This window comes from Mustela putorius, unplaced genomic scaffold (genome assembly GCF_011764305.1).
Source record: "Mustela putorius furo isolate JIRA1106 unplaced genomic scaffold, ASM1176430v1.1 tig00000151_pilon_pilon_pilon, whole genome shotgun sequence".
NCBI lineage: Eukaryota > Metazoa > Chordata > Mammalia > Carnivora > Mustelidae > Mustela > Mustela putorius.
Genome location: NW_025421296.1, coordinates 18,106,079 through 18,129,429, shown reverse-complemented (window position 1 = coordinate 18,129,429; position 23,351 = coordinate 18,106,079). Strand labels below are relative to the sequence as shown.

General features: G+C 36.1%; 1 pseudogene; it reads right to left on the bottom strand.

Annotated features, from left to right (window-relative positions):
* Nucleotides 1-1,014: 1,014 nt before the first annotated feature.
* LOC123390911 overlaps nt 1,015-23,351 on the bottom strand; it is an 84,890-nt pseudogene continuing 62,553 nt past the window's right edge.

The window sequence follows — 23,351 nt, the reverse complement described above, 5'->3', positions numbered from 1 at the left end:
GTGTGTGTGTGTGTGTATACAGTAAATGTAATACCTAAAACATTCAGATTGATCCCACTCTCCTGGAGCCAGTTCTTCTAGGGTCAGAGCTGAAATGATCATTTTAGTCACCATGCAAGTTACATTCATCTTCAGGCTAGCTCCTGTCCTACTATCTTGGTTCCATGGAATCCTCAGCCCTTTTGGGGGGCTGAACACTGTCTCTGGCCTCCCCAAGACCACTGGTGGATTTTTAGGTTGCTGTACTTGAACGGGTAGAGCTGCCAAGCTCAGTCTTCCAGCCTGAAGCACTGGAACCAGAACTTTTACCCAGCCCAGCCGCAGGGAGAAAGAAGAGACGTAGCAGAGAAGTTGCTCCTAGCACGATGCCCTGCACAGAGGAAGAACAAATGCAGGAACCCTGATTCTCCAGTTGTAAACAAAGTGAGATTTTCTTATCCTTCGGGTCCCTTCCCTGGGCTGTATTCTTACTGGTGAGAGAATTCTGTGAACAAAAAGAAAAGGCAGGGCATGGTCTACAAAAATAAATGAATGAATGAATGAATGAATGAATGAATAAATGTCTCCCCCACCACTCCTCCTTGCTTCCCAGTCTCTTGACTACAGAAGCCACAGAGTAGTAGAAAACAGGTTCCTGGGAACACAAATAGGCTTTCTTGTTTCTCATTGGTCACACCTAAGCTGGCTTCTCCCTATCCCCAACTCAAGCAGGTCCTTAGTAAGAAAGCAATAGCAAAAATTCCAGAGTTACTAATGCTCTACTCTTGGATCAGGTCTTTCCTCAGCTTGGACTGAAGCCCAGGCTTCAGAAGTGCCATTTTGACTTGATTATATGAAGGGAGCAGATGCAAGAGACAAAATGGCTTAATAAAATTAGGAGCCACTGGTCCCAGTCTTCAGGTAAAACTTAAGATGCCTACAGATGTGGTCAGCGCGATTTGTTCAAGGAGGACGTGCAGAGGAATGGGATGGGTACGGAGGATGTCCTTGGGCAAGTAGTCTGCCTGTTCTCTTTCACTCTTTAGCTTTGTGCTGGGCAGTTGAAGCTTCTATGGCTTTTCCCACTGCTTCTTCATTCCCTAGGAACTGCATGGGCATGATGGGCTTCAAATTCCTGTCCAATTCTTATACCATGGGAATACCAATTGGCAGCTGCAGCTCCGAGATAGCCTCTTTGGAAAGATCCTCCAGACACCTGACAATGTACAGAAGGCTGTTGCCATAGGCTGCAATATGTACCTATTTTCCCTCCTTGATCTGGGGGTATTTCTTCATTTCAAAAGGGCAGAATTCTGGCAATGGTGTACATCAATCAATCACAGGAGGATAGCTGATATTCAGTGAGCTCTGCACACTTGTGAGCCTTACTGATGTTGCTGTGGAATGTCAGGCTCCATCTCAGGTGGTGGGACATCATAAGGGCATGTCCAGATCTTTACCTGGGCTTTGCCATGCTTGGCAGCAGTTTTTGAGGCTGGTTAGAGTCCCATAGTGCCACTCACTGGGGCATTAAGTCCTCAGTACCAGCAGCGACATTTGGTCAATGGCATCCAAAACAGTCTGAATTGCTCTCTTCTGTGTGTGGGTAAAGCAGGGGTCCAACTCCTAGCAAGCATCTCACAGTGCCTGGCCATTGTGCTTTGCCTCCTCCTGCCAGAGGGGCTCAGGTCATGTTGTACCAGCCGCTGAAGCAGTGCTCCCAGTCCCAAGTGCTCTCACCCTGTCCTCTCCTACCAGTTCGTAGGTGACCATGGCAGCGGTTCGGGGAAAACAGTGGATTCTTTGAGCAGCTGTCCAGTCCCAGCCGCACCTGCGCACTTGCCTAACTTAATTCTTACTTTAACACAAGTTGGTTTTTATGATACCCTTTATGTATACTAGAAAATCGGAGCTTAGAGATGGTGCAAATGTTAACTGCTGGATAAAGTCCCAATTGCGCCATAAATAAATGAGGATGACTTAATGACCAAAAGTCATTTAATAAAAAATATGGGTAATTTTGTCAGATGTTTTAACTCCATTTGAGGGTTATTTATAGAACTAGAAACTCAAGATATCAGATTATCTATCTCTATATCTATCTATATTTATCTATATTCATATTCTATCTACTTTCACTCCTAAATTCATATATTTAAAATATAAATTTTATTAAATTATCCAGAATGTAAAACGTATATAGCTCCTTTAAAAAAAAAAAAAGACTTTGCAGATGAAGCTCAAACTCAGAATAGCATCTTATTTGTGAAAAACTAAAGTTGAGTAAAGTTCTAATCAAAAGCACTTGTTTTTCCAGACATAAGAAAGTGAGAAAGATGGGGTGTGTGGGTGGCTCTGTTGGTTAAGTGTGGGACTCAGTTTCTGTTCAGGTTGTGGGCTCATGAATGGTGAGATTGAACCCCACCTGGGGCTCAGTGGGGAATCTGCTTCTTTCTCTTTCCTTCTGCTTCTGCCCCCAGCCCTCACAAGGTTCTGTCTCTGGATAAATAAATAAATGTTTAAAAAAAAATAAGAAAGATTACCGATTAAACAAACAATTACCATTCACTTTCTTTGGGCCACAATAAGGTATGTGTTTCTGTGAAATAGTTTTTAGAATGGGAAAGGAAACTAAGTTACATATTTTTGCTCTTAGAAGATAGGTTTTCCAGGAAGAACCAACTATGAACTCCTTTAGTCATCTGTGAAATTCATGGGTTTGAACTTTGAAAAAAAAATCTGTTTTGAAATTATATGCTATGTTTGCCTTACATAATAGGTATTACATCCTTTTTTTTTTTTTTAAGATTGTATTTATATGAGAGACAGAGATCACAAGTAGGCAGAGAGTCAGGCAGAGAGAGAGAGAGGGGGAAGCAGGCTCCTTGCTGAGCAGAGAGCCAAATGCTGGGCTGGATCCCAGGTCCCTGAGACCATGAGACCATGACCTGGGCCAAAGGCAGCGGCTTAACCCACTGAGCCACACACAGGCGCCCCATGCATCTTGATATAAAGTCACTCTCTCATATGCTTAATAAAAATTTGTAATAGGTCAGACCTCTATTTGGCATATGAGATTCAAAGAGATTCACAGTGGATCCTATTTCTAGAAAAAGCACTGGGTAAATAAACAGCCATCTATGTAAAAATTAACTTGTCCCATATCTTTAATAGGCCAAATTCTAGAATTTGAAAATGTTTTATAAGATACAGACTTTCTTTTAATATTTATGATAGTGATGTGTTGCCTATACATTGCAATACTTTAAATAACCAAGTTTTATTTCTCAAATGAGGGCCACATTTTACAAAGAAACAAAGCTTTTGTTTATTTCATTTGTCACCTTAGAAAAGTGGATAACTAGAGTACAATAAAACTCCCTTGGATGAAAATGTTGGGTGACTGCTTTCTCAGGAACTTGTCCATTCCTGAGCACTAGCCTCCAGGTCTTTATGATTCAAATTTGAAGTTTGGCAAAATTACAAATGACTGCATCTTCCGTCTTTGTTTCTCAACAAATGGTTGATCTGTGAGAACCAGTGTTCTACTGAAAACTTTTAACACAAATACATATTTATCTTTGTCTTTGGTAAAAATATAGTGGGTTCTGATAAAATTTCCCATGCTCTACTTTATAGGCAAAACAGAGCTCTTGGGGGACAATATGCAAAAAATAACCCAAGAGGAAAGCCAGAAACAAACAAAACTTCACATAAAATGAAAAGAAAATGAGTCTTTCATTTTCCAAAAGATGACATGAGGACTCCCACAAACCATCTTTCTGGTGAAACAACCATAATTAGTGAAAACGATAGGAAAAACAAAAAAACAAAACTAAAATCTCTGTACATAGTCTTAAGAGCATTCAGCAAATGGAGAAACATTTGTTCAAATCTATTAAATTTTAGTAAGAGCAGTGAGAGAACATGGCATATGAGCCCTGAGCTACCCACCTCAGCATGACAGAAGCTCAGCATGACAGAAGCTCTACTGGCCAGTCCACTCAGGATACAGGGCTCCCTCTGCTAAGATTGGCTGAGAGATCCTTCCTTCACAAAGCCTCCACAGAAGACAGAAACTCTCTTCCAGGAAGAGTAGGGTGAGAAGAGGGGCCCCATCTACCTCCACATTCTGCTCATGGGGTAGAATTCCACACCAGTACAGACAAACCAAGACAAACAGAGGCCGATAGCCTGCCCAGGGCTCTGCTCATAAAGACTGGTATCACTCAGAAGTGGGCTATTGACCTCATGCCCTAGGGCCATGACTCAGAGACTTTGCCCAGGGTGGGAACAGAGAGCTCTGAAGCTCTCCTCAAGGGAACCAACTTAATTTGGAAAAGTAGATGGGGAAGCTGACACCTAAGCATGGTGTTGAAAACAGTAGAAAGAAAAGCAATTAAGAGGATGCTGGTAGCTCTGCAAAAGCAACAAGCCAAACTATAGTCAGTTAATAGTTACCAGAGAAATCCAGGGAAGGAGAAAAGCAAGAAAAGTCATCCTGGAGTAGGAAGGAGCTTCAAAAACTGGCCTAAAATCTACCACTGTAAATAAATTTGAATTAAACTGTATCAGACCGTGGAGAGATTTATGTACCAGGGCATTGCTGAAAACAATTAGGGCAACTAGCCAGTGGTTAGTGGAAGATAACAACCGGTGTGATTGCATCAGAGGCAGCCAATTTAACAGAGAGATTAGGGAAAAGAGAGAGTCAAAGAAAAAGCAAAAACAGTTTCATACCAGGGTGACCACAGCCATGTGCAGGGCTGGGACTTCTGGAGAGTGGTATCAGAAGCTATGTAGAAAGAGAAACCACTGAACAGTCAATCCAGCTAAGGCACTAACCAAATAACAAATCAAATAAAAAGCAGATAAACCAAATAGATGGAAAATTTTCAACAACATATTAGAAAGCCAAGTTCAACAACATATAAAGTATGATACATTCTGACTAAGTGGGATTTATCCCAGAAATGCAAGGTGGTTTAAAATCAAAGAATTAATTTAAGTAATATTGTAAGGGCCTGTTCAGCCAGAGCAGCCCCATCCCGGTTGAACTGCCATTTTGTTGTTTATGCAGTAAAACTTAAATTGACACCCCCCCCCCCAGAACTTACTTAAAAGCAAGTCCGGGAAACCAGTCCCAGGTGACAAAGCCCAAATACAAGGGTGGGTCAGGTCAAGTGGAGACATTCAATCAGTGGGGGCGCATACTGTCTCCTAGCTACCAACGAGTATGGGCCCCGCCCTTGGGGTGCCTTTTCGGTGCCCATTCTGACTAAGGTGATAGGCTAGTTCCTGAATAGCTACAATGGGGTGAATTATAGTTCAATTGGCCACCGGTGTGTGACCTAGCATGACTGTGCAGCTTTCTCTGTGTATCGCAATCTCACTGGCCACCTGTGTTTGGCCAGGCTCAACCACATGGCCTTTGCTCTATAAAAGTTAATCTGTGAGGCAGGGAGGGGTCCCGCACACTCTGTAAGAGGCATGGCCCTGGCCAGTTGGTTTGATTCTTGATGCTTGGTGCGAAATAAAGCTTTGCTTGACCTTTGCTTTGTATCAGTCTCGCTCCTTTAATCATTATTGGGGGACCCAACATTGGGGACCCAACAATATATTGTATCATGGATTAAAGAACAAAAACCACATGATCATCTCAATTGGTGCCAAAAAATGCTTTTGACAAAATTCAGCACCTTATTATGATAGAAACCCAGGACAAACTAGGGTGGAAGAAAGCCTCCTAACCTCATAAAGAACATCTCTGGAAAGCTCACAAGCTAGCATACTTAAGGTGAGTGAATGAAACCCTTTCCTCCTGAAAAATCTGCATTGTTAGAAAGCATCCAAAATGATTCCAATGTAACTGGTCCATAGATCTCCATTTGGCAATCTCTGTAAGATGAAAAAAAGTAGGATTTCTTATCTGATGAAATTAGAACTAGAAATTAGCATTGGCTACAGATAACATCACTAAATGGTGTACACAAACCTTAACCTTTCCATAAATGGCACTTAGTTCAGGATACACCAAAAGTAACAAGACTTTGATGCAAGTAGTTTATTAAGGGACCTGAGGTGCTTCTAAGAAGCAAAAGTGCAGGAACAGAAAGACCAAAGCACCTACACAGAAAGAGTAAAATGAATACCTTGCTATGTGAGTTAAGGTCCCTCTTCACCCAGGGCTTACATGGGTCTGTCCTTTGCCCCCGTGCCTGAGATAAGAAGTGGGAAGACAAATGCGAATTGGAGCCCTAATGACATTTACAAATATTGACCCTGTTCAATAACATAATATTTTATCTTAAGTCATACCAACATTTATTCATTCCTCAATCTTTCAATATTGGATAAGTACCACACAGTTTGGCTTAAATGTGGTTTCTTTTGGGGGTCCTTTGCAACTACTTTAACTTCTCTTCACTTTAGTTTCCTTATAATAACATTAGGATAATTCTAGGAACTCACTTGTATTATAAGGAATAAATAATTATTGCCTATGATAAAAATATATGTTTATAAAAAATAAAAAATTTAAAAAAAAAAATTATTGCCTATGAAGCTAAGGAAAAATTTGTGACACTTGAATTTGTGACATTTGAATTCTTAATAAATATTATCCTTTTGTATTATAAGGCTAACAGCATTTACCTGTGGTTATTGCATTAAACACAGCCATAATGACTCACACTTTTACTTATTATAAAGTGGATCAAATTTTAAATGACGTATGGAGCAATGAAAATAAGAATGTGTCTTCGTTTTTACAATTTTTATTCAATCCTTTATGTTTGTCCAAACTGCAATTTAATATTAGTGATTTGCCTTCATGGAGTCTTTTTATAACATTCAACACAATTTTTTAACTACTATATTTATTTATATTTTTGAAAGCACAATATACATAACATACATTATTTAAAAAGTGCAGTGACTGGGCTCTCTCCCTTCCCATTCTCTGGGCCTCTCAGGTTAATCCCCAGACTTAGCACCTTTTCTGATTTTCTCACATTTCCTAGTAGAAATAATTTATACTTCCAAATCACTTTATTTTGGTTTTTGTTTGTTTTGTTTTTCTCCACATATGTAAAACTTCAAATTTGTGTCTTTGTATACCAAAGGTAGCATAGTATGTATAAGTTCTGTCATTCCTTTCATTTTTCTCTCAGAGCCTGAAATTTTAACTTTTCTTGGCTTAATATAATTTTTATTGAGATATAAAGCATTGATTTGTGTACATTTGGAGAAATATATTCACCTGACAGAGAAACCACTATCACACAAATCAGCTTTTCCTGTACTTAAGCTTTCTATGCAAGCACAAATGATATTCTCTTGGCTTATTTTGTTCAGCAAATTGGTGGAAAATCATCTCTCTTACGGTTACATATAGTAACAGTCTATTCCTCTTTATTGCTCTATAGTCTTGTGTTTTATGAATATATGATAATTTATCCATTCACCTACTGATGAATATTTTTAAATTAACTTTAATGAGATATAGTATTTAAATGATAATTGCTCCCTTTTAAGTGCATTACTAAAAATTCTATAATTCTATAAATTTGACTGTTTGCATGTGTGTGTGTGTGTGTGTGTGTGTGTGTACAATCTACATAAAGAATAGTTCCAGTTCCAGAACCCCAGAATGTTCCTTTATATTTGTCCACTGTCTCAGGCCCTCAATGGGCAATCACTGTTTTGAGTTCCATAATTATAAAGTTGTTTTGCTTCTTCCCACATTTCATTTACCTGAAATCCTACAGTATCCACTCTTTTACTTATGTGACTTCTTTTGCTCAGTATACTTTTTGAGATTTATCCATGTTGTATATTCATGTGTATGTACCAATGAGTAGTATTTTATTGTTGAATATACCCTCAAATGTTCACCTGTTAATAGATATTTGGATTGTTTATAGGTTGGGGCTATTAAAAATAAAGCTGCTATGAATATTTGCATACAAATCTATTTGTGGATATCTTGTATTTACTTATTTTGCGTAAATAGCTAGGCATGGAATTGCTGTATCATTGGATAGATGACATTTGTAGATACAGAGAGGCAGGTGTTGGACTGAATATTATGGATATAGAATCAGATTATTAAATGAATTTTGAAAAAGTAGAAAAATAAATGTAATGTTACAAGATGGGCTTTTCTAGGTAAAAATGTAAAGGTTAAATATACTTAGGGAAAAATTGACTACACATAGAGAGGTGGAGATATCCATTTATGTCAATACTTATATGTGTTTTGTTGTCACAAAATGCCAAACTATACTTTCTGTTGGGAGAAAGTTCTTGTTAGGCTTGCTGTTTTTATAAATCATATACCACTAAGCTATAGCCAAATCTAATTGCTCTTTCTTCATATATTGTTACTTAATAGAAATGAGTCTCTGGGAAGAAGTATTTCAATTTATGCATTGGTTTGAGGCAGAGGATTAAATCTGGTAAAACAAGACATGTGCACAAATCACTTTTCATATATCATTTAATTTTTAGGAAATTATTTTTCCTAAAAAGAATGTACATTTTCATACATTAAAAAAATTTCATATATCATTTAATTTTTAGGAAATTATTCAAATAGTATTATTATTAATAGTTCTCAGATGAGAAAGCTTATCATATAAGATGTTAAGTAACTTCCCCAAGATCATAAAACCAAATTTGGACACTCAAATCTGGTTTCATTTTTACCTTTTTCCCATATGACTTCCCCAATATACAGCAGTTGCTAGTTAGTGGGAATGTCATTAATGAGTTACGTATTGATTCTGATTGTAATTTATTCACATTCTACTAAATCCCATCAGGATTTAAATGATTTCATAAGAGAAAAGCAGATATATTCAGATGAAGACATTAATATATATATTTTGTAGTACATTAAATGGGTCCCTTGCAACTTGAACTTTAAGCCCTTATTCATGCTGTCTAATTTCCCTCTGCAGAAAAGCTGACTTGACACATATTTAAATTACTGGTCTTTACCAAAAAGAATTAATTCTAATCATTTTCTATCCTGGTTAAAATAAGGTTTGTTTTGAGCTTATTTTGAACTTAAAAAAGTCTTTCTACAGGACTCAGGCCACGTTACAAACACAAATATTTTATCCAGATATGTATTTCAGAATTGGTGTCAAGAGAGTGAAAACTTTTTAAATTTAAATTGAGTAACATTGCCCTTCCTATTGTTAGGCCTAATCCTAATACATCCTTGGCTTTGATGGTTGTTCAAGGAGAACTGGAAGAATGATTAATTCTTTGTATATATCCCATTGGAAGGGATATAAGTTTTATGTAGAAAGAATGGGCTCCCCAAACTCTTTTCCAATTTCTTTTCAGCTTATCAGTTAAATGCATGGTAGGGTTTAACAAATTACTATCACTGAGTTTCCCTACTTGCCTTTTAAACAAATAAGGAAACTACCAAGTGGGTTTCAGCCAGAAGTCACTTTGTCTGTGACTATAGGCTTTTTGTCCCATGTGTTTAATATGAAATAATTTGTCTTTCAAAAAGAGCTGGAAAACAGTAAAATTTGTAAAACAACAATTTTTGCTTTTACATTTTAGTTCATTCATTCTTTCATTTTTAGTCTTTTGATATATTAAGAAATTATAAATTAATTAATTGCCATATTAAGCAACCTAGTCATATGTTTTCTGTGTCCATTTTTTTGTTGTTGTTCATATATTGGAAGCTTTCTTAAAGGCTAAAAAAAGTTTTTAAATATATCAATTATGTTTTTCCTAAAGCTTATGGGTTCGCTGGGGATCCTTTAGATACATGAAAAACTGATAGTTCATACCTTAACTTTTTATTTATTGGATTCCCAGAAGGACTGAAGTCTTTTTTCTCATACGTTAAATTACTAGGCACTACTTCTTATTAGTGAAGTGACTGTTCATGTCCTTTGACCATATATTTATTAAGATCAATTCTTATTAACTTATATGAACTCAATATGCAAATATTAATACTTTTTTCATAACCTTTCCTATAAAAGTTTTCCCATATGTATATAAAATATTTTTTGAGATATAGAAGATGAGTAATGGGGTATTTAATGATTAAAGATATATGTTTGGACCTTCTTATGTTTAGATTCAAATCTTAGTCCAATTTATGATAAGCTTCGTGACTTTAAAGCAAATTACCCAATGATAAAAATAATACAGCAAAAATATGTGATTTTACTATGTGTATGAATTATGAGGTGAGAAGCTCAAAGAATTTAAGTTGTCCATGGCTAGCAGCTAGTGGTATGGTCAAGAATAGAAACCAGGTATTTCTTAGGCTTATGCTATTAAAAACCATACCAAATTATGTCTATGATTATGCATACTATCATGGAAGAAATTGAAATAACAAGACATAGCTACATTATAAAATGATGAGGTAATATTTATAGAATTTTAGGAAATGTGTAGTGTATAGTAACTCCTCAATGACTTTATCTCACTTATGAATATATATCCATATCTATCTTCTCTATCTATGTCTATTTCATGTTCTCTATTGCTTCCAAAGAAGATTAGGAAGGCTTTTGTTATCCATCTTTTTAAAATTCAAATTAGCTATGTAATTAGAAAACATTTATTGAATTTCTACATTGTGATGCTTCCCTGGAGACCCTCACTGTTTTGAGGATGCCCCTTTTCTAACCCTATTGTCAGTGCCCATCTATTTTTCTCTCCTACACATTCCTTCCAAGTGCTATTCTCACCGCAAGGCGTTCATGGATTACCCACCTGGTATTTACTACAAACAAGCATGTTCATTATGGTTCTCTCCACTGAGTTTCAAATCCATGCTTCCAACTTACTAATGTTTCTCAAAATACAACATATCCTAAACTGAACTTACCACATTGTTGTCTACCCTAAACTTGCCTACACTTTAGTGCTCTGATCCTTTGGAGGACATCAGCCCTGGTTTTCCATCTGAAACATTCCTTCCACCTGTCCATTCCCTCCACCCCATTTTCACCTGACTAAAGTATATACCTGACTAAGTTTCGAATCACATATCCCTTCTGTGAGCCGTCATTTCCATAGTTGTACTTTTCTCTGCTTTATAATTCCTCCCATACTTAGATCAGAGAACTCTTGGTGTCAGACATTATGTTGTGTTCATCTGTGTATCTCCAGCACCTACTCAAAGCTTGGCTGGTCTGAGTAAGTGCCCCAAGTAGCAAGAATGATTTCATTGCCAAAATGCAATAAAACTTTCCAACTGGGATACACCTCAAGGGTCTTAATAATGAGTCTTCCTGATTTCTTTGAGAGTTGCTTCTTCCTACATTTCAAGTGTATCATTATAAATTGATTTAATCAAGAAAATAAATGATAGAAGCTAATAGTAGCAGATCATATGAAAAATAGAAGCTGCATATCTCTTTTACTATAGGTGCAAGGACAGTGATTATATATGGTGCCCAATAGAACATATTCTTCACATTGAACATCTGAAGTCTCATCTGTATACAAGGTCTTGTGTTAGATTCCATGAGGACAGAGACAACTAAAACAGTTTCCCTGCCCTCAGAGGCAGTCACCATTTAAGGAAAATTGAAAATGGAAATATGAGAAATTCTATAGGACAGACCTGAAGATAATTTGCTGATATTTACCAATCTTGCTAAAGTGTGGATATTAGATATAGTTATATATTCTCCATGTCTCTTACTCTTTTTAAAAAAAGATTTATTTATTTATTTTGAGAGAGAGAGAGAGAGTGAGTGCACAAGGAGGAGGAGGGGGAGAGGAGCAGAGGGAGAAACAGAAAGAGAGAGAAACTGAGCAGATACCTCATTTAACACAGAGACTGACTCAAGGCTCTATGTCACAACCCCAAGGTTATGACCTGAGTTGAAATCAAGTGTTGGATGCTTAAGGGCTTAGTCCATTAAGCATCCAACTCTTGATTTTGACTCAGGTCATGACCTCCAGTTATGAGATTGAGCCCCATGTTGGGCTCTGAGCTCTACACAGAGTCTACTTCAGATTCTCTCTTTTTATCCCTCTCCAACCTACTTACACACACATACTCTCTCTGTCTCTCAAATAAATAAATAAAATCTTTAAAAAGAGTTGGAAGGTTAACCCAGGAGCCTCTCCTCCCCTCCCCCGTTTTTTTGGAGTAGTCTCCATATTTCTGAGTCAAGGAAATAGAAGTAACTGGGATAAACACATAGAAATCTCACCTTCCAAACCAGTTTCCATGGAAACGAAACAAAGAATAAGAAAAAAATGTATTATATATTCAACTGCTTTCAGGAACAATGACACAAATCCATAGTTTTAAAATTTTGTTTCAGTTAGAACTCCTTTAATATGTTGAATATGAAAGCATTTGGGTTGGAAACAGACCCTGAAATATGCTGAAATTTTCCCACTTGCCACCATAGTTTGTAAAATTATTCATTCATTTAACAATATTATTGGGTGCCTAATATATGCCAATTTTTGAAGTTATATTCTGTGAGAACAGTTGCTCAAGGAGAAGGAAGATAAAGGAACTGACAGCTGATGAGCACTTACTTTATTCCAGAGAAGTCTGGGTGATCTGTGTGTACATCATCTCATTCTGTAAAATGTATATTATTATATACATTTTGTAGTGTTTTATAAATGTTATGCATACTTTCAAGATGAGGAAATTGAAAGTGATTTATAGTAAATATATGCCCAAGATCATGTTTTTAGAAAGCAAGCTAACCCATGATTTTCAAATCTAGGCAGCCCATTCTTTAAAGTACTTTCTCTTTGAATTGTTCTGTAATGTCTTCATCAAATTCTAAATAGATCGGTTAAATTGCCATCATTTTGGTTCAGGAAAGGCATCAGGAGGATTGGTGGACAATATTGTACATCTTGGTGATATGCCTTATTTTATAATTCTGTAAAATGTATAAAACATTTCATATATGAAAAAATATTAACTGGAAAATAGAAGTATAACAAAGGTGTTCAGAATGAGTGTCTCCACAATGTATGACTTCAGCATGTGGCTTACATTGAGCTGATGTCAATCAAGGCCCAAAAGACTCAGGAAGAACTTTTACCTCTCTCTTAACTGCCTAAAGAACCTAAATAGAAGGCTGGTCCAGGAAGAGAGCTATCATCAGAGATGACTACAGAGTCTGAGCTAAGTGTGGTAAGCTCGAGGGAACTGGGCAGGTCTTGGGGATCAATTTCTCTCTCTCTCTCTCTGTGACATGGCAAACATCTGGTTATCAAATATTTGCTCTTCCCATCTCCTTCTGGATTGTTTTCCTCCCATTTGAAGTCCCAGGCCTCTATCCCTTCTCCTTATCTCAGGATGATATATAAGCCTCTATTGTCTGAGTGCCTGAGGATCTCATATTCTTATGGAGCTCCTGCACATATATAATTAGATTTTTTCTTTCACCTGTTAATCTGTCAAAGAAACCAGAAGAATAGAAGAAAAATATTTCCTCCTCAACAATATGAAAAGGAGTCTTAAAGCATATATATTTTAAAACATCTAGTATAGTACATATATGTTAAATCATAGATAATATATAAATTATATTACATATATATAATTTAAGAACAGTTCTTCCATTTCACATATTTCATTACCTCAACTATATATCAGTGATATTTTGAGAAAATTATACTAAGACACATACCAAAGTTCACCTTTAAGTAAGTAGCCCTACTTAAAAATTAAAGAGATAAAGAGATGCTAAAATTCGGAAGTTTGTTTATTGGAAGAAAGTATTCTAAAAGATTGACATTAATTTGTGGAAAAAAATTTCCACCAGAGGGCAGTATGGATTTATAATCATTCTAAATGTATAAAGAGACTGTTCTTACTTTCTTAATCCAAAAACTGTGCTGAGGTAGATAAAATCTTTAAAAATGTTTGTATAATAACTATTGGAACACATGATATTTGATTACCCAACTATTACACACCCAACAGTGTATAGCAGTGTATAGTGCATAGCAGTGTATAGAGGTCATATATTTTTTATAAACATGGATAATCTGTTTTTGAACCAACCACTGTCTTTGATTTCTGCAAGCCAAAATTCAATCTTATCTGGCTTTCAGGGTTTTAGAATTGCTATACTCATTCATGAATGCATTTCTAATAACATATACTTCTATGAACAAAACAAAGTGGCAGTAATTTCTGTATTTGTGATTTTAAAATAAGCAAGTGTGTAAAGAATCGTAGAAAAAACACTCAGAAAGTCAATTTATTTTCAAAGAATGAAGAAAAGAAGGAAGAAAACAGCAAATATTCACAGGTAATAATTCTAACATCAAATTCTTATCTTTGCTGAGGCAAGTGAATAAAATAGATTTTTTTTTAAGGCTGTTAATTACTAGCAATTTGAGTGTTGGTGAAGGGTGGGTTAGGGAGTAGGTATTTATCTGTAACAAGTTCTAGACAAATCAACTATAGCTAGGCAGCTTCTTTATAGTTAGATGCTGGTAAAACTACTATCATCAAATTTTGGAACTACTCACATGAAACCAAATGGCAAACAATTTGTGAAAGTTACTAATAGCAAGAGCACATTACAGTTTATACTTTTGCAAACATTCTCTCATTAAGTGCTCACACATTTTACAGATGAATAAACAAGCTTAGATTAAATAATAAGCTTGAGGTCATATGGCTTATGCATGATGTGAGTTCCCAAGGGAACAGTTACTGTGTAGGACTAAATCCTAAATCTCCAAATCCTTAATCAGTTAACTGCAGTGGTTGCAATTAGGATAAAATAAATTTAGGCAGAGGAGATCAGTTTTACTACAAGCTAAGGCCTTGGGCTCAAACCACGTACCTAGTCTTTTAACCCGATGAACTAGACTTAACATCATTCTGTTTGTCTTAGGAAAGATCCTCAATCCTACCTGGCCACCAGCATCAGTGGCAGAATATACTCCAAAGAGAAGGTCACTAGGAATAATGAAAGTGAATTAATTCCCAACCTTGAAGGCATACTAGAAGTAAGAAGCAGGCATAAGTAAGAATTTTGCTCCAGGAGAGGCGGCTTTTCCAATCATTGCCTCTGTGTCTCCATCTGGAAACAATGAGTTGAATACTTCTTCTGCACACACCCTCCAGTTCAGAAGTGAATAAAATCAATCGTGCTTTTAATTCAGTTGGGCTTCTGCAAGAAGTCATCCCTATCCGTCCACTTTCCTTGTCAGATAGGATCCTCATAAGCTTATCTATCCAAGTTTCTTAAACAAGTTTAGTGAAGACAGTTCTATTACCAGACCATATGCAACAATTTAACCAAAACATTTTATTGTCACAAGTATGCTCTTCAAAATTGTACATCCTGTAAAAGACTGGAAAGGGCACATCTTTTTTGCAGAGATTAAGTCTTAAAAAGTAGGGAATTTCTTGCATCTGAATCCCCACAGGTGAGGTAAGAACAATTTGGTTCTAAAATATGCTCAGGACTATCTCAGCTGGACCAGTTCCTTTTCAGATTGGTGATCTGAGGAAAGATCATTACCTGGCTGGGCCTGGAGGTTCTGCTTGAGCACGTACAATCTGGGACACCTTTCATCAGCATACATGAAATGCCTGCAGTTCACTCATTCAGTCCAATCATTCAGTAAATATGTATTGAACTCCAGATGGGTGACAGGCAGAGTGCCAGGAAGTGGAATTCAACAATAAATAAAAACAGACATTACAACAATGGATTACTCCATCCCCAAGTCTCTCTGAGGATCACTTTTCCAAAGATGCAAGGCTAATCCAGCTTATAAGGAAACTATCCCTGACCCCACATTTGGCAACTATAGATACACAGCTGAATCCCCAAACCAAAACACTAATCATTCCAGCAGCTTGCAACTTAAATATCCTTCCATTATAGTAGTTCCCAGAAAAGCAAACAAACAAACAAAAAAATCAAAATACAGTCTTTTCACAGGCTTATACATAAATTTGAATTTGGGAGGCAGAATAGTGCAATCATTAGCACACGAGTTCTGGAGTAAGGTGATATGGCTCTGATTCCTGGCTTTGTCTCTTGCTAGTTGCGTGACTTCGGAAAGTTCTTTCATCAGTCTGTTCTGATTTCAGTCTTGCATACTAAGAGGATAATATCTGCATTGTAGGATTGTTGTGAGGATTACATTTACCTGAAGCATTGTGGACTTTTTGCATTTGATTGATATATTGCAATTGTTCAATGGATATAAACTACTACAATTAACAATATCATCTCTGTTGCAGCCATAGAGTACATGTTTGGGAAAAAGTTTAAACAGAGGAAATAGATCACTTTCCTTTTCTAGGTTACCAACCAATCTACACCAGTTGTTCTATGAAATTGAGTGATTTTGAAAACACAAATTCCCTAAATTAGTAAATCTTAACAAGTATGCATTAACAAGTTAATGCATACTTTTTTCTACTCAGAGAGTGGCATCCAGAAAGCGCCTGTTGGCTGTCTAAAATCACAAATTTATGACATCAGGTCTTCCCTGAGGATCCTTTCTTCCTTGTAGAATATATATACTGAATTTGAAGTCTTTCAATTTACCTTCCCATTTGTTTCTGTCACCAGGTCCCCATGTTGGAATACTGGACCTAGGCTCTATTTTGGGTGGGTCACAGTTTACACTTTCTAAGGATAGGATAACCCGTGCTTATAAAACTCAACTGTACAAAGTTCATGGTATGGCACTTCCTGCAAACTTAATCTCCTAATGTGTTCTCTCTTTCTTTAAAACAAGCAAGATCCTTCCCCAGGCTTTAGGATGACAGTGTTGCCATCTACATTTGATGCCCAACCTGCTGCCACCTGTGCAGCACTTCCTGAAGTCTACGATTAGTCTGACCTGTACTTCCTTAAGTCTACAATTTCTTCTTTATTCTTAATTTACTTCAATGGGAGAATTACATTAAAACATTTCTGGAATGGACTTGCTGCTCTGGAAACTTCCTCAGCCCATGCCTTTATGATCCAGGGAAGTTGACCGTCCTTTGCCTTGTGATTCTCATTCCTAAAATCTTGCCTTGCCTTCTGAAACTCTTCTTTCCCCTTTCTTTGTTGTCATGCTCATTTTTCTAGAATGCTTATTCAAGTTATTTCTGCAGGGAGGAAGGATGGGAGGTAACTTTCTGAGCCATTGGTTGGTGAAATGTCTTTATTTTTGCCCTCATACATGATTAATAGTTTGGTGAATAAAGAACTTTAAGCTCAAATCAGTTTCTTTATAACCTTGCAAACAGTGTTTCATTGCCTTTCAGAATCCATTCTGATAAATGAGAAGTCTCAGAGCAGTGTGATTTGAATTCCTTTGTAGGAGAGCTGTTTTGTGTTCTTTTATATCTCTGGATCTCAGGATTTAAGGATTTTTGCTTCTCTAAAATTTAATAAAGATGTCTTTAGTTTTGTATCACTTTTTTCATCTTTCCTATTTATCATTCATCCCCTTCAATCTAAATGTTTATCTTTTTTTTTTTTGACTACTGAACTTTTTGTGGTTCTTTCTTCTCTTCCATCTTCTCTGCTGAAAACTCATATTAGTCAGAGTTTGACCCATTCATATACATCTTTTATATTTCTTTTCTCTAATATTTTAATGTCCTTGCTTTTTAGGGGCCTTTTTAAATATTAATTTCATATTATTCCCTTCTTATTGGCACTTTTATTTTAGCAATCCTACATTTATACACAAATTTTCTTTCTTGTTCTCTTAGTTAATAAATGCAAACACTCTTTAAATCTTATTGAGGATGGCAGTTACAATTTTTTCAATGATTTCTTGGGTATTCTCAGTTATTTCTGTTTCTATTTATCTAAACCAATTATTTTTAGGCTATCAATTGTTTGCAAATGAGATCTTTGACTTTCTCATCTGTTATGACTTTGTTAAATTAACACTTGTTAAGCAGAAAACAGGGTACCAGATGGTGAGCCATGGTTCAACAACAGAGCACAAGACAAATTAAAATATAGGGGGTTGTTACTCACAGGTCCTGGAGGAAGGACACTTCATTCCTCAAGGGGGCTATACAGGGAGGTCAAGGCAGAGCATAGAGAAAAAAATAAGAGACCTGTAATGCATGTTTTTATTAGGATCCATGGGTGGAGTGCTTTAGAGCTCCTGGGCTAGTGCTGGATTGGTCAATTCAAACCAAAAGAAGGTAAGAACCACTGGAGTCATATCTAAACAACACACAAGGCATAAGGCACTGGGAGGCAGGGACTGTTTAGGATTCATATCAGGAACTTACAAGTTTGTGATTCTATGGGCTGCACTTGTACAAGGGAGCTAATGTCAGTTTCAGGTCCTTCATGGCCATTTGGCCAAACTAAATAGATGCTGGGGCAGTAATGCCATGGAGAAGCTTTGCTGAGCTGCTAATACATTCACATTCAGTAGCTGTGGGCTCTGAAGACACACACAAAGCACATTTGCAAAGTTGAGATAGTGGCAGTATCTTCCTCATTGGCGGGTTCTAAGAGCAGAGGTATCCTCCAGCACTGTACAAATGCACTGGTGTCCCAAACAACTGCTTATTGAATTAGTGTCCTGGGTTTGGTGCTAGGGAAGAATGCACTTTGGGATAAACAGGTGAGAAGCTGTCCACTGGATGGGAAATCTGATTGCTACCATGTGGGCGGAAGGCTTTATTCTCCAATGCCAGAGCCACACTTAGCTACAAAGCCATTCCTAATTAATGCTTTAAGAAATGGTTGTCCACTTTATTTTGTGACAGTGCAGTTTTCAGGAACTCTTTGCATCCTAGTGGTGGTAGTAGTGGGTTGTTAGTGGGGACTGTTTGTGCTACTCTATAAACAGACATAAATCCTCATGTTTTCCAGTTTACTTTTCACACCTGTGTTCTGATCTGTCTAGGGCTTTCTGGTAAATCAAACCTCTGCCTCCTCTCCAGGAGGCATTTCTGTGTTATGGCACCTTAAACTCCAATTCATCTGGCAGTGTTTTCCTTTGTCCCTAAATTAGTTCAAGCCTACCATCCACTGATTCAAGCTTTTCTCCTTCTGTTCATTTCTCGGTTATTTTGGAACTATTTTTGGTATTCACTCTCATTTCCCAGAGGTATTGCATGGATTAGGAGACAAATACACTCCTGCTGTTCCTTTTCATAGTACTCTCCATGGAGCACACCTGCCATCCCTAGTTTTACTCTCTGGATCAGTTTCATTTTTATTTTCCTTGGAACACAGCTATCTCCACCCTTCACCAGCTTTTATTCCTCCCAGGAATCTTGAATTATTGATTTAATTTCTCTTTTTGATGTTCTAATACCTGGAATTGTAGCTCTGTTGTCTACCGTTTTGCTCTTGATTCATTCAGGAATTAATTTTTCATCCTTAATGTAGCAATAAGCATGTATATGGAAGGACTGTATCTTGTTAACAATAGTCAGCAGCAGTGAGAAAGAAAACCAGATTTTGATTACATTCCTATGTGTGAGGGTTTTTGTTTTGTTTTGTTTTTCTAGGTTTTGCTTATTTATTTGACAGAGAGAGAGAGCTCAAAAGGGGGGAGGGGGAGAGGGAGAGGGAAGCAGACTCCCCACTGAGTGAGAAGTCCCACCCATGGCTGGATCCCAGAACCCAAAGATCATGATCTGAGCCAAAGTCAAGTGTTTAACTGACTGAACCACCCAAGTACCCCATGAGGTGTTTGTTTGTTTGTTTGTTTAATTTATGTTATAGTCCTGTGACACTAGAATCCTATCTCTGTTCCTTATCACCTGCCAGCATAAATACAAAGTTTTTCACTTATATTCCTTACTATAGGCTCCTTACATAATTTACAACTATGCTTTAACTCACTCTTTAAAGGTATCATAGAATTAATCAGAACTGGAGTATTTATTTTCACTGACCAGACCGGTGCTTTTAAACTTTTTTGTTCTCTAACGTTAGTGTTGATTCTTGGAATATCTTTTTCTACAGTGAAACTTAGCTGAGCTCTTAGCCAGTACATTACAGTGGTTTAGAGAGACTCAGATTTAGGCTGAGTTTGAATCCTGATACTACCTATGTGATGCTGGGTGAGCCACTTTTCTAGACCTGTTTTTCATTTGTAAAATGGGGATAATGAGAGTACTTATTGATTAGGTCGTTATTAATATTCTCTGAGATAATCTATAGAAAGCTATTAGCTCAAAGCCTAGAAGGAAATACACTGACTACAATGTTAGTTATTATTAACTAGCATCATACTAACTATCACCAGGAAAAAATGCTATTACATGAATATAAAAGGGTCAGTTCACCAAGAGCACACTATAATCCAAAATGTATATAAACAAAACAACAGAGCTTCAAAATATGTGATTAGAGTGATAGTTCTGACTTTGGAGTTTACCTTATCTGATATTAATATACTCATTATTGCCTTCATTTGATTAATATTTGCTGTAATGTTCATTCATTTTACTTTCAAGTACTCTGTAGTGTTATATTTGAGATTTTTTTTGTAGACAGTATCTATTTGTTCATGTGTTTTAACTGCTGTGCCTGTCTGTCATTTAGTTGTATTTTGATCATTTATATTTAATGTAATTATTGTTACATTTGTAGCTTATGACTACTAATTTATTTTTTGTTTTCTCATTGTTCTCTGTTTTCACGTTTTGGTTTTATTTTCTTACCTTGTTATGGGTTAGTGAAAAATTTATTGTAGAACAATTTTGATTCATATACAGTGTTTTTGAGTATATCTCTGTATGGCTTTTTAGTGATTTCTCTGGGCATTATATTATATTTGAATAACTTACTACAGTATACCAGTGTCATCATTTTAAAAATTTGAGTGAAGTATAGAAAAGTTACCGTCCTTAATACTCCTTTACAACCTTTCATTTATAATATAATTGTTTGAAATGTTTCCTGTAAATACAATTAGAGCTACATCACATAGTGTTATAATTTTCTTCAATTTAAGCATAATCTTGGAAACTCATTAAGAGAAGGAAATCCATATTTATTCATATCATTCCTCTTTCCAATGTTCATTCTTCCTGATATTCCAAGATCCTCTGTTTTATTAATCTCTGAAGAATTCTTGACAATTTTTTTAATGGTGTATCTGCTGGTGACAAATTCTTTTAGTGTTCTTTCATCTGAGAATGTCTTCACTTCTTTTTTTTAAGATTTTATTTATTTATTTGACAGAGAGACACAGCAAGAGAGGGAACATGAGTAGAGGGAGTGGGAGAGAGAGAAGCTATCTTCCTGTGCAGCAGGGAGTCCAATGCAGGGCTTAACCTAAGGACCCTGGGATCATGAGAAGAGCTGAAGGCAGATGCTTAACAACTGAGCCACCCAGGTGCCCCATTTCTTCTTTATGTCTGGGAAAACAAAACAAAACAAAACTTATAGCCAATAAAGAATTCTGGGCAGAGATTTTTCTTTTAGCCATTAAAAAATTTTTTTTGTGCCAGTTCCTTCACCCTTCCCTGGGTGAATGCAAAATATGCTGTCATTAGAATTAATAAAATTAATTTTAAAGTCAATAAAGCTGGACAATTAAGACACATTCATGTAATGGAGAAATAATCAACTATGAAAAGGAACAGATTATGCAACAACTTAGATAGATCTCCAGAGAATTATGCTTTGTGAATAAATCAGTCTCAAAATATTACAAAATGCATGTTTCCATTTACATAATATTTCTGAAATAGCAAAATTATAGAAATGGAGAGCAGATTAATAAATTCTAGGCTGAAGGTTGGGAATGGGGGTGGCAGGAGTAGTGGCAGAAGGGAAAATGATGTGGCTATGAAAGTGAAACATAAGGGATTCTTGTAACAGAATGGTTCTGTACCTTGCCCATATTAATGTCACCATCCTAGTTGTGAAATTGTACCATGATTTTGCAAGATGTTGCCATTTGATGAAACTAAATAAAGGATATGGAATTTCTCAGTACTACTTATTAAAACTGGATTGAAAAAGAAATGATCTCAAAATAGAAATTTCGATTAAAACAAACTTTCATGAAGAGTAAAAAAAAAAACACATAAGGAGTTAAATATACATACACCATTTTTTTCAAAAAATATTGTTTTACTTACTTACCTTTTTTAAAAACAAAAATTTTTATTTTAGAGAGTGATAGAGAGCACACAAGCAGAGGCAAGGGGAGGAACAGAAAAAGATGGAGAGAGAGAGAATCCTCAAGAAGATTCCCCACTGAGCACAGAGCCCTGCGTGGGGCTCGATCCCAGGACCCTGAGATCATAACCTGAGCCAAATTCAATAGTCAGATGCTTAACCAACTAGGCCACCCAGGTGCCCCTGAAATATAGTCTTTATAAATTTCAAGTGCAGGACATTTTATTGTTAATTATAATCACCATTGTACATTAACCGTCATTTTATTCTTTGTTACTATGGATTAGACTTTTTATATTCTACCCAGAAGTGAGATCATGCAGCATTTATTTTTCTGTATCTGACTAACTTCACTTAGAATAATGTCTTTGCATCCATTTTACCACAAATGGTATGATGTCATTATTTTATAAAGTTGAATAATATTCATTTAATATATATATTCCATTATATATACACACAATTTCCTTACCCATTCATCCATTGATGGTTCGGAACTTAGGTAGTTTCCATATCTTGGTTACTGTGTAGATTGCTTCAGTGAACATGGAAGGGCAGATATCTCTTGCAGACAGGGAATTTCTTTCCTTTGAATATATGCTCAGAAGTGGGATTGCTGAATCATGATAGTTTTGTTACTAATTTCTTGGTGAACTTCAGTACTATTTTGTGTAATGGCTGAAACAATTATATTACCACTAGCAGTGTATAAGAATTCCTTTTTCTTCACATCCTTACCAATACTTGTTATCTTTTGACTTTTTCATAGTTGGCATCCTAAAGTGTATGAGATGATATCTCATTGTGGTTTTGATTTAGATTTTTCTGATAATTACTGATGTTAAACATCTTTTCATACACATGTCAGTCATTTGTGTGTCTTTTTTGGAAAGACATATGTTGTCTATCAGGTTGTCCATTTAAAAATCAGGTTGTTTATTTTTTGTTACTAAGTTGTAGGATTTTTTTAATGTATTTTGGGATATTAACCCTTGTCAGATATATGGTTCACAAATATTTTCTTTCATCTGATAAATATATATCTATGTAATGTTATTATTGTTAAGATTATATATATAAATATGTATAATTTTTAATGTAAACATTAAAAATTGCAACTTTTTTTTTCTGTGCAGACAGCTTTTTAGTTTAAATTAATCCCATTTCTTATTTTTTTCTTTTGTTATTTGTTCTTTTGGAGTCGAATACAAAAATTAATTGTCAGGACCAATGTCAAGATGA